Source organism: Nicotiana attenuata, unplaced genomic scaffold (genome assembly GCF_001879085.1).
Source record: "Nicotiana attenuata strain UT unplaced genomic scaffold, NIATTr2, whole genome shotgun sequence".
NCBI lineage: Eukaryota > Viridiplantae > Streptophyta > Magnoliopsida > Solanales > Solanaceae > Nicotiana > Nicotiana attenuata.
Genome location: NW_017670561.1, coordinates 148,646 through 158,600, shown reverse-complemented (window position 1 = coordinate 158,600; position 9,955 = coordinate 148,646). Strand labels below are relative to the sequence as shown.

The 9,955-nt window shown below is 41.6% G+C and overlaps 1 non-coding gene and 1 pseudogene across 1 annotated transcript; one reads left to right on the top strand and one right to left on the bottom strand.

Moving 5' to 3' along the window:
- The first annotated feature begins 262 nt into the window (after positions 1-262).
- TRNAR-ACG lies at positions 263-336 on the top strand. The gene has a single exon. It is a non-coding gene; the product is annotated as a tRNA-Arg (tRNA).
- Positions 337-3,798: 3,462 nt separating this feature from the next.
- Positions 3,799-5,134, bottom strand: LOC109240976 (annotated as a pseudogene).
- Between the last annotated feature and the right edge of the window lie 4,821 nt (positions 5,135-9,955).

Genomic DNA, 9,955 nt, shown 5'->3' with positions numbered 1-9,955 from the left:
CTTTCAAACGCATCCAAGCAATTGGTATCCGATTGAAAGATAGAAAGCATAGATTCGCGTCGCCTACTTGCTGAAAGCAAAAATGGAATGGCCGATCATGAATTCTATGACGTTTTTAAGACCTCACTAATCAGCCAACCACTTTTTAGTTCATCTAATTCTCCGGAAAGGATCAATTGAAATCCTCGAATTGTTTCTGCTAGACCAACATATTTCCCTGGAGAACCGGTAAATACTTCTGCTACGAAAAAGGGACGGGGTGGGGCCTGTAGCTCAGAGGATTAGAGCACGTGGCTACGAACCACGGTGTCGGGGGTTCGAATCCCTCCTCGCCCACAACCGACCCAAAAGGGAAGTACCTTTTCCTCTGGGGGTAGGAAAATCAAGCTATGGAACTTGGGTGTGGGTCTTTTGTCGAAATGGAATGGCTTTTCTTTTTCTCTTTTTATTTATTATTTATCGTGAATGGGGGAATCATTACACATAGTATGCCCGATCAGCGTTATGAGGGTAGGGAGTTTGGGTTGGTGTTCAGTGTATCGCACTTTGGGTACAAGATCGGAAATTCCATTCTCTTTTTTACCATCTAAAATCGAAGAAAAGAAAGAAGGGCGAGATAAACATTTGTCCGGTAAACTACTCGGGGCTCCCCATGGTTTAGTAAAAGGGAGGGGATATTTTTTATTCATCCGGGGCCACTTTACACCACTTATGCCTACCAAGTGGATACATTCTTCCCGGGATTTAGAAACTAGTTGAACATACCTATTCTTTTCAAGAATAGCCTCCCCTTATCGAAAAGAAGGGTCCGAAGAAGACAGAACTGGCCATCCTTCTCATCCCCCTAAGGAAGTAGAGCACGGTGAAAGAATTCCGTCGTTCAGTCGAAGGGGACAGGTTAGCAGCTTCAGGATAACCCGAACAGTGAAAGAGAAGTAGGGTTCAGGCCAATCGATCCTATTTCGATTATACGGCTGGGTTCTAAACCAAAAAAGAAAGAGGTGCTTCTAACTAATTCTGTCTGAGCCTTGAATGAACTACATTCTCTTCGATCCCTTTCCGGAACCAGCCCTAGAGCTTCAGTAATAGCAAAAGCAGCCTATCTGGAATGGCCTACTCGTTACTCAAGCAAAGCTGTATGCAACCGCATAGAGGAAGTTAAGCCAAACCCTCTATTTTCATCTTTCAAGATTCGGAAAAATAGAACATGCTCTACCCCTTCCTTCGATTGCTTTCATTTTTGGTCCGATCAGGCTTCATCTTCTTATCGGGATAGCCATTTAGCTTGGTTTCTTGGGACTAGCCTTGAATACTAGCCATTTTATCATCGCATTAAGAGGGACTGAAACAAGGGGCGGGTCTTTACCAACTTCCAAATATTCTATTTTAGGGAAGCCAAAAAAGGTGAGCGCCTAGCGCGAAAGGTTGCTTTACTAAGTAAGATAAGGCAAGAAGCAAGGGCAAACCCATTTCCTAGTCACCGGGCTGAGGGCACCTTTGGTACTTCAATAGGGCGAGCTGTTTGATAGTGACTTCTTTCGTTTGGTAGGACGACGAAAGGCCGTATGGAATCTATCCATCCATGCTGAAGTTTTTGAGACTGAGGGATTGGATCGAGGTCCTGAAAAGCGTGAAACGCAGTAAGGACATTGATGAAGTATAAGCCCTGGCGAAAGACGAAGGCGGTAAGCGAAGTGAGGACGATAATTCAAGTCCCGAGGGCTTGTGTCCGCCGAAAGCTTCCTTTTTTCTTTTTAGTCTTTCCTTGCAATGAACCGAAAGGTGAGAGGCAGGGCTCGGTCTCAAGGTTTAATTTGCGCGCCCTAGCCGAGCGGTCCTCGCCTGCACAAGCAAGCTGATATGTCAAGAAGACTACAATCGATAGTGGATCACCTTTTGCGCAGATTAGCTCCCTCATTCTCTTATTGTGCCGGCAGGCCTGGGCGAACGAGGTAGGGTTAGATTAGATGGAGGAGGACTGCGAATGTCCGTCCCATGAAGCGCCAGGGAACCATGCATTCCTCCCGGGCTGGGCTCTCGTGTGTCTGGGATCCGATCAGATCTACCAACGACCAGTTTACGGAACAAGGAGTTAAGCAAGGGCCAGGAGATTGATAAAAGGATTATAGAGCTAGGGTAGGGGCAAATCGAAGGCCGATCGGGATTGGGCATGGACGAGCCTCGACTGGGCCAGCATTGATGAAAAAAGAAAAACTTCCCCCATCGCATCATTAACCGGTGTAGGATTCAAGATCAGGTCCAGGATTCGAGTCAAATCGACCTTCCTTCTCATCTCAGGGTGAGGCAAGGAATTGTTTCAAATGTTCGTTGTTCAATATCTCGGCTGCTCAAGAAGTTTGACTAGTTGCTCCTCCGACCCGGAGGCAATAGTCAAGAATTCTTGACGGTATCGAGCTGGAACAACCTGTTCTTCCTGAATATCCCGATTTAAGGCTAAAGAATTTCCTGCCGCTACCATATAGTATTCATCTCTACCTGGTGATAAATAAAGCATCCGTACCCCGGTTGACCTCTCAGAAATTTCATAAAAAGGGCTTTCTAGAGATCCCCAATGACCAATCCTCGCATGAATTGCTAAGGATCCAATAATTCCAACATTGATTCCTTCAGATGTGTCAATTGGGAAAATACGTCCATAGTGACTAGGATGGATATCTCGTATCCGAAAACTAGCAGTGTGCCGCGTAGTCAGCCAGCTTCGTGACTTTGCTTAGCTTCCAGCATTGCAAAGGGATAACCTTTCACTATCTAGGCGCCCTCGAAGGAGGGGTACCACGAGTTTCATCCAAAAAAGCATTTGACCTAAAGTTAAAGTGCCATATCTTCCAAAACTTCCCTTCCATATAGATCGTCGTGGCATGAACTAATTTCTTCGCTTCGAACTGCTGGGTGCGGCATATTCATGGACTGGCGTGGTAAAGAAGGACTCTTTGGGGTCTAATTTTCTTTCTATCTGACAGTACAAAAAACAGGAAGGGGTGGTTCTTTCATTGCTTTGACTTTGAGAAGAGAATCGTTGGTTTGACCGACGAACTACGTGGGAAATATGAGTTGAGAGGACAAGAGGATTCGATCTCCACGAAAGGCTAAAGAAACATAAAAAAAGCTCGTAATAAATGTAAAGAAGAGGCATCTTTTACCCAATAGCGAAGACGACCGGGCCTAGTGGTGCTTGCGGCTTTTCCTATTTCGGCTTGGATTGAAAATACTGGACAGGAAAGGAAAACAAACTGTCCAGCCTTTCAAGCCCTACTAAGTAAAGGGGGATGCATTGTTGGCTGCTTTAACCCCACTTCTGCTCAACATCGATCCTCTCACATACTTTCTCAAGCAGCGGAACACTCGATCAATTACCATGCCGTGTCGTAAGACAAAAAGTCACCCGCAGGAGCTTAAAACCAATATCTTGGGGAAAGGCCTCTACTCTACGAACCAAGTCTTTCTGACGAGGCACCAGCTTTCTTTTTTGATCCCTGAGTAGCATTTCCTTTCACTGAGGAATGGGCGGATGCTTTAACATAGGCGGATGTGGGACACAGAAAGAAAGCCGATTCCCCGGCTCCTGAATAGGTGCTGCAAATCTTAATGTATAGAACCTACGACTATATTGAGGAGTAAGGAAAGGGCTCCCATGACAATGAGGTCATTTTTGCATGGGCTTGGACTTGCTTTGCTGATGAGTAGGCTTGTTGTGCTTTGGCCCTTCTGTGGGATTTTATCGAGGAAAGTAGGCTTGATAGGTCCAAGTCTTCATTTGTAGGACTTTGATGGTTCATGTCATGAACGAAAGGAGTAATAAGAAGTGAAAATGACAAAGACACTTCCCAACCAGAAAGCAAAGTTCCCACTGATGGTATACTTAGTGTAAGCGAGCTCTAAGATCACATCTTTGGAATAAAATCCAGTTAGAAAAGGAAATCCAATTAGAGATAAGCTGCCCATGAGCATCATGGCATAGGTAAAAGGGAACGAGGAGGCAAGCCCCCCCCCCCCATCTTCCGCATATCTTGCTCATCCGACATGGCATGAATCACCGAACCTGCACTCAGGAATAGTAATGCTTTGAAAAACGCGTGATTCATTAAGTGAAAGACGCTAACCGAATAGTTAGAGATGCCGCAAGCAAAGATCATATAGCCTAATTGACTGCAAGTTGAATAAGCTATGACCCTCTTTAGATCATTCTGTAATATTCCAGTGGTTGCCGCAAGGAATGACGTCATAGCTCCTGCAAAAGTAATAACAATCAAAGCCGTAGGTGGGTATTCAAATAAAGGGGAGAACCTTGCTATCATGAAAACGCCAGCTGTTACCATAGTAGCTGCATGAATCAAAGCGGATAATGGAGTGGGACACTCCATAGCATCAGGTGACCAAGTATGCGATCCTATCTGTGCAGATTTCCCAACAGCACCAATAAAAAGTAAAATACAAATAAGAGTTATGGCATTCAATCTCATATTGCAAGAAATCCAAGAATTTCTGGGGGCACTAGCACGAGCAAAAATGGTTGAAAAGTCTACTATTCTGATTCGACATTAGAAGTATATTGATTTTTCCCCAATAACCGAATACTTTTGTCTGTAAGTACTGCATATTTGATTCCATCCATAAATCGATTTTCTTCCCTATGAGTTATAGTCTCAATAAGAATGCTAGTTCTTACTGTTGTTCGCTGCTTTTCCCAGGCCGGAGAAGGGCTTATACTGCTCGCCTTTGTTTGATATGTTCATTCAGCACCAATACAAACTAAAACTACACCCGAAGGCAGCTATCCCAATAGGAAGGGCGGAACGAGGAGAGAGCCCAGCAATCATACCACGGCGGTCAAAAAAGCGTGTTCCCTTCAGATAAGACGCACCGTAGGCCATCCTCGGCCTTCTTCGTTTTCGATGAAACAAAAATCTCGATCTCCGAAAGCGTTTTCCTTCCTCCGCCGCACCTCCCTCCCTTCGCCTATTGAAGAACCTTCTGTGAACTTTTCTTCTCTTATGAAATTTCTACTCAGCTTGAAAAGAAAAGAAGCCTCAAGCCGATAAGTCATCATGTTCGATAATTTCGAAAGAAGAGCTGAGGGCTGATCTACAACCACCCTCTCACTCACGGCACACATTTTTTCGAGATAGTTAACCACTTTTTTAACCGTGAGAGGGTGGATGTAATTCAGCTCGAACGAAGTGAGAGGGAGGTCATTCAGAACCCGCTGGCTCCAGAACCGGGGGGCGGCTCCAGAGGCGCTGCTGCAGGCATCATTAGGTCAATGCTGAATTCAAAAAATAATTATTTAAATTCCACGTGACAACTTCTTATTGGTCGAAATTAAAACATCTAACCTATTAGAAAGACCCACCCATATCTACCCATTTTTGGACTAACCCGCCCCAAATACTAACCTGACCCGAATAAAAAATTCAAATAAAAAAGATGCCCCACTTTCATCTAACCCATGGTTTTACATGTGTTTATTGTCTTGATTAATCTCATGTATAGCATTATCATCAAATAAAGGTTCATGAACAAATTAAACAAACAAGAAAAGCCTAGCATGAATGAACCAATAATTTTCTGGACAATAATGTGGGACGGAAAACTGGGAGTAGTCCAAATGTTTATGATATCTTCTAAACAATCAATTTGAGATCTTTCTGTTATGTGAAAATAACTAAATTAAACTCATCTTGGATATAATGCAATGTGTGTTATCATGTAAATTGAACTGGATGCCCTAACAAGAAAAGAAAAACCACATAGTATATTTGCGTCTATATGTTCGCTGCAACTTTCATGGAGCTTTTGTTCCATAGAGTGTAATAACCTAAAATATAATAATATTATTATATATCTATTAATTGTGAAATTGGAGAATTAATTTAGTTTGTTGTAATTGGGTCAAATACTAAATTAGTAACATAGAATTTATTATAATATATAAGATGCCCGTATAAGATAGTCTATTAAATAAGTGATCAATGGGCCTAGTTTATAATTAGCAAGATAGTATTTCTAATAATATGAAGAAAAAAAAGGGGCCTTAGGCCCGTACCTTATGCTAGGGGTGAGCATAAAATACGAAAAACCGAATTCCAAAACGAATTAAATTAATTTGGTATTTCAGTTTTGATTTTTTCGATATTTCGATATAGAAGTTGCGTTATTTCGGTAGTTCGGTACGATATACAGGATTGAATTTTTGATTTTAGGTATACCGAAGTACCGAAACATTTTAATCCAAACCCAACTCTATTTTTATTTTCCAGCCTAATAAGCCTAATGTCACGACCCAAAATCCTAACCTGCCGTGATGGCGCCTAACGTGGTACTAGGCAAGCCGACATTTTCAAAATATTTCCAACATTTAACAAAAAAAATAAAATACAGTAGTTTTAAATAACAAAAGCTCTCATAAACGGGGTAGAGACCCAAAACATAACGCGAAAATTTCCAAATCGGGGTGTCACTGAGTTCATGAGCATCTATACATCACAAGTCTGGAAAAGTAATGTCTATGAAAGTCTGGATCTAAATACAATAAGAGCTAAGATAGGGAATGAGAGACAAGGTCTGCGAAAATGCCGGGCATCTACCTCGAAATCTCCAAACGGTCAACTGAGCAAAACAAGTCAACACCCGCCGTGTCTGAAAATACCTGAATCTGCACACGAAGTGCAGGGTGTAGCGTGAGTACAACCAACTCAGTAAGTAACAAGGCTAAATAAAGTACTGAAGATAGTGACGAGCTACACAGTTATAGTTTAATTTCAGCAGTCTAAAAAAGGAAAATAGGCATGCTTTCAAATCCGGCAATTTAGTCAAATCGGTTTATACATGTCAAGTTCAAGTAAAATCGGATGTAATATATCTCCAAAATTTCAAAGCAATGATATATGGCAGCTAAGTGCAACAATAATGAAATCAAAAACATCCTCTCAGAGCAACAATCACTCAGTCTTTCTTAATAGCTCAACACTCCACACTCAGCACTCGCACTCAGTAGGTACCTGCACACTGGGGGTGTGTACAAACTCCGGAGGGGATCCTCCAGCCCAAGCGCTATAAATCGCACGAACAACTCACGTGCTATTGTATAAATATATGGATCCGCACGGACAACTCACGTGCTGTATCATAATCAGGCCCTCAACCTCACTCAGTCATCAACCTCTCTATCTCTCGGGCTCTCAGTAAAATAGGCCTAAAATAGAAATGATATAATGTATCAACAAGGACAATAGAGACAGAGGTATGATATGCAAGTAAAATTGTGAGTGAGTACAAGTAGCAATTAGCAGGTAATTTAACAGGTATCACGGCCTCTGTGGGTCCCTACCAACACATAGCCTAAACATGATTTCTAGCATAATTTGCAGTCAAATTTCTATAACACATGAAGAGCATACAACTAACAACAGGTTATTCAACTTCAAAATTCCATGGAATGGACCAAGTCAAAATTCCTATGGTGCACGCACACACGCCCGTCACCTAGAATGCGCGTCACCTCAAAATCAGATCACAAGATACATAATACGGGGTTTCATACCCTCAGAACCGGATTTAGAACTGTTACTTACCTCAATTCGTGCGAATTTATACTCCAACACACCTTTGCTTCGCAAATCAGCCTCCAAATGCCTCGAATCTAACCACAAACAATACAATACAATCAACACGGGCTAAAGGAATCAATTCAACAAGAAAATACAAAGTTATAACTAAAAATACGAAATCAGCTGCAAGTCGCCCCCCCGAGCCCACGACTCGAAATCAAACAAAAATTACAAAACCCGAAAGCCCCTTTCAACACGAGTCTAACCATACTAAATTCATCAAAATCCGACACCAAATTGTCACCTAAATCCCCAAAATCAACTCTCCAAATCCATAGCCTCAAACCGCCAAATTACACCTAAAAACACACGAACTAGGTGGGGAAATCAATGGGGAAACAATATTATTGATCAAAAACGAGCACAAGGAGCTTACCTCAAGAATCTCTTCAAAAACCCTCTCAAAAAACGCCTAAGCCCGATCATAAAATGTTAGATTTGGTGAAAATCTCGGAACCCTCATTTTTATATGTTCTGCCCAGGCTTTCCGCACCTGAGACAATTTAGCTGCTTTTGCGGCGTCGCATGAGCGACATTTCTACCACATCTGCGGCTCCATCCGCTTCTGCGGTCCATCCACGCGCTTCTGCGGACTCGCTTCTGCGAGTAACAACTCCACTTCTACGGAACCAATTCCCCTCTCCATTTCCGCTTCTGCGCCAAATGCACCGCACCTGTGGCCTCGCAGGTGCGAAAAGACCCTCGCACCTGCGACCTTTGCTTATTTCCTTCCTGGCCGCTTCTACTGTCCCCTTCTCGCTTCTGCGAGCTCACATCTGCGATGCACACTCCGCATGTGCGATTACACCAGCAGCTGCAAATCTTCAGCAATTCTTTAAATTAAAAACTTGATCCGTTAACGACCCGAAATCAACCCGAGGTCCCCGGGACCTCAACCTAACATACCATCAAGTTCCAAAACATCATAAGAACTTAGTCCAGCCCTCAAATCACCTCAAACAACATCAAAAACACAAATCGCACATGGATTCAAGGCTAAAGTACTAAGGAAATTTCCAACTTCTTCAAACAACGCTAAAACCTATCAAATCACGTCTGAATGACCTCAAATTTTGCACACACGCCACAAATAATACCATAGACCTACTCCAACTTCTGGAATTCCAATCTGATCCCGATATCAAAATGTCCACCCCGATCCGAACCTTGTGACGTCGGCGTGAATACATAGAAGCTAAACTAATATTTGATTCCAATTACCAATCATTGTGCGGGAATCTTTGTGGAAAAAGCTAAGTTACAAGGTACACTTATATGTAATTCTTAATACAGTAACATGTTCAAGGGAGTTGAGATGAACTAATATCATTTATATTGATTAGTTCTAGTGATTTGGTAATGATGATCTCTTAGGATTAGATACAAAATTTGAATTTCTAACAGAGAATGCTCACGTATGTATACGGTAGTAATGGGGAGTCTATCACATCTTAATTTCTCTTAAGCTAAGGTTTCGAGTATCTAATACTATTAACTATAGACAGGTTTCGACTCTTACTCTGCTTATTATCATTGGTATCCAGTACTAATTTATAGAAATTATAGCTATCTATCGTGTTTAGATTGATATATTAGAATAGAATTTCACTTTTAAAATTTGTGACTTGATATGTAAATATTGAGATTTAGCTTAAGCCTAAAAAAAAATAAGATTGAGTTATGACCCATTAAATGACATCGTTTATCAATACGTGGTATAGATTGAGGCCATTGAATACCGTTTTCTTGCTTTTCTAAAATCTATTTTGAAAATGTGTTTTCTCTGCCTGGTCTATGAGTTGGGACAAGCGTGCGCCTGACTAAATCGGTGGTCTTTGACTAGCCACTGATATATTATTTTATAAAAAAAATACTAAAATTATTTTCTACATTGTTTGATGGTGTGATACGGCTGTGAGCCATGATGTTGGGCTTGATGGTGTGATACGACTGTGAGCCATGATGTTGGATTTGATGGTTTGATACGGATGTGAGCCATGATGTTGGGGCATCGTGTATGCCTTTGTACATCACCCGAGCATTGTGTATGATTTTTGATGGGGCACTGTGTATGCTTCAGTGAGCATTATATTATGTATGCTATGTTACATATTTGAGATATTGTGGTGCCGTTGTGGACTTATAGAGGTGTATGTTAATTTCTTTCACTATAGTTATGGCAAATCCTTAGTGTGTAGTGGGTTGAGATATGTGTGTTCTTGTTAGTTAACTATTATTAACTATGGTAATACCTATATATTGTGTTATTGTATAATTAATGTGTTTAGTATATTGTTTTTGTTTTGGTCTGGTTTGTATTTTCTAAC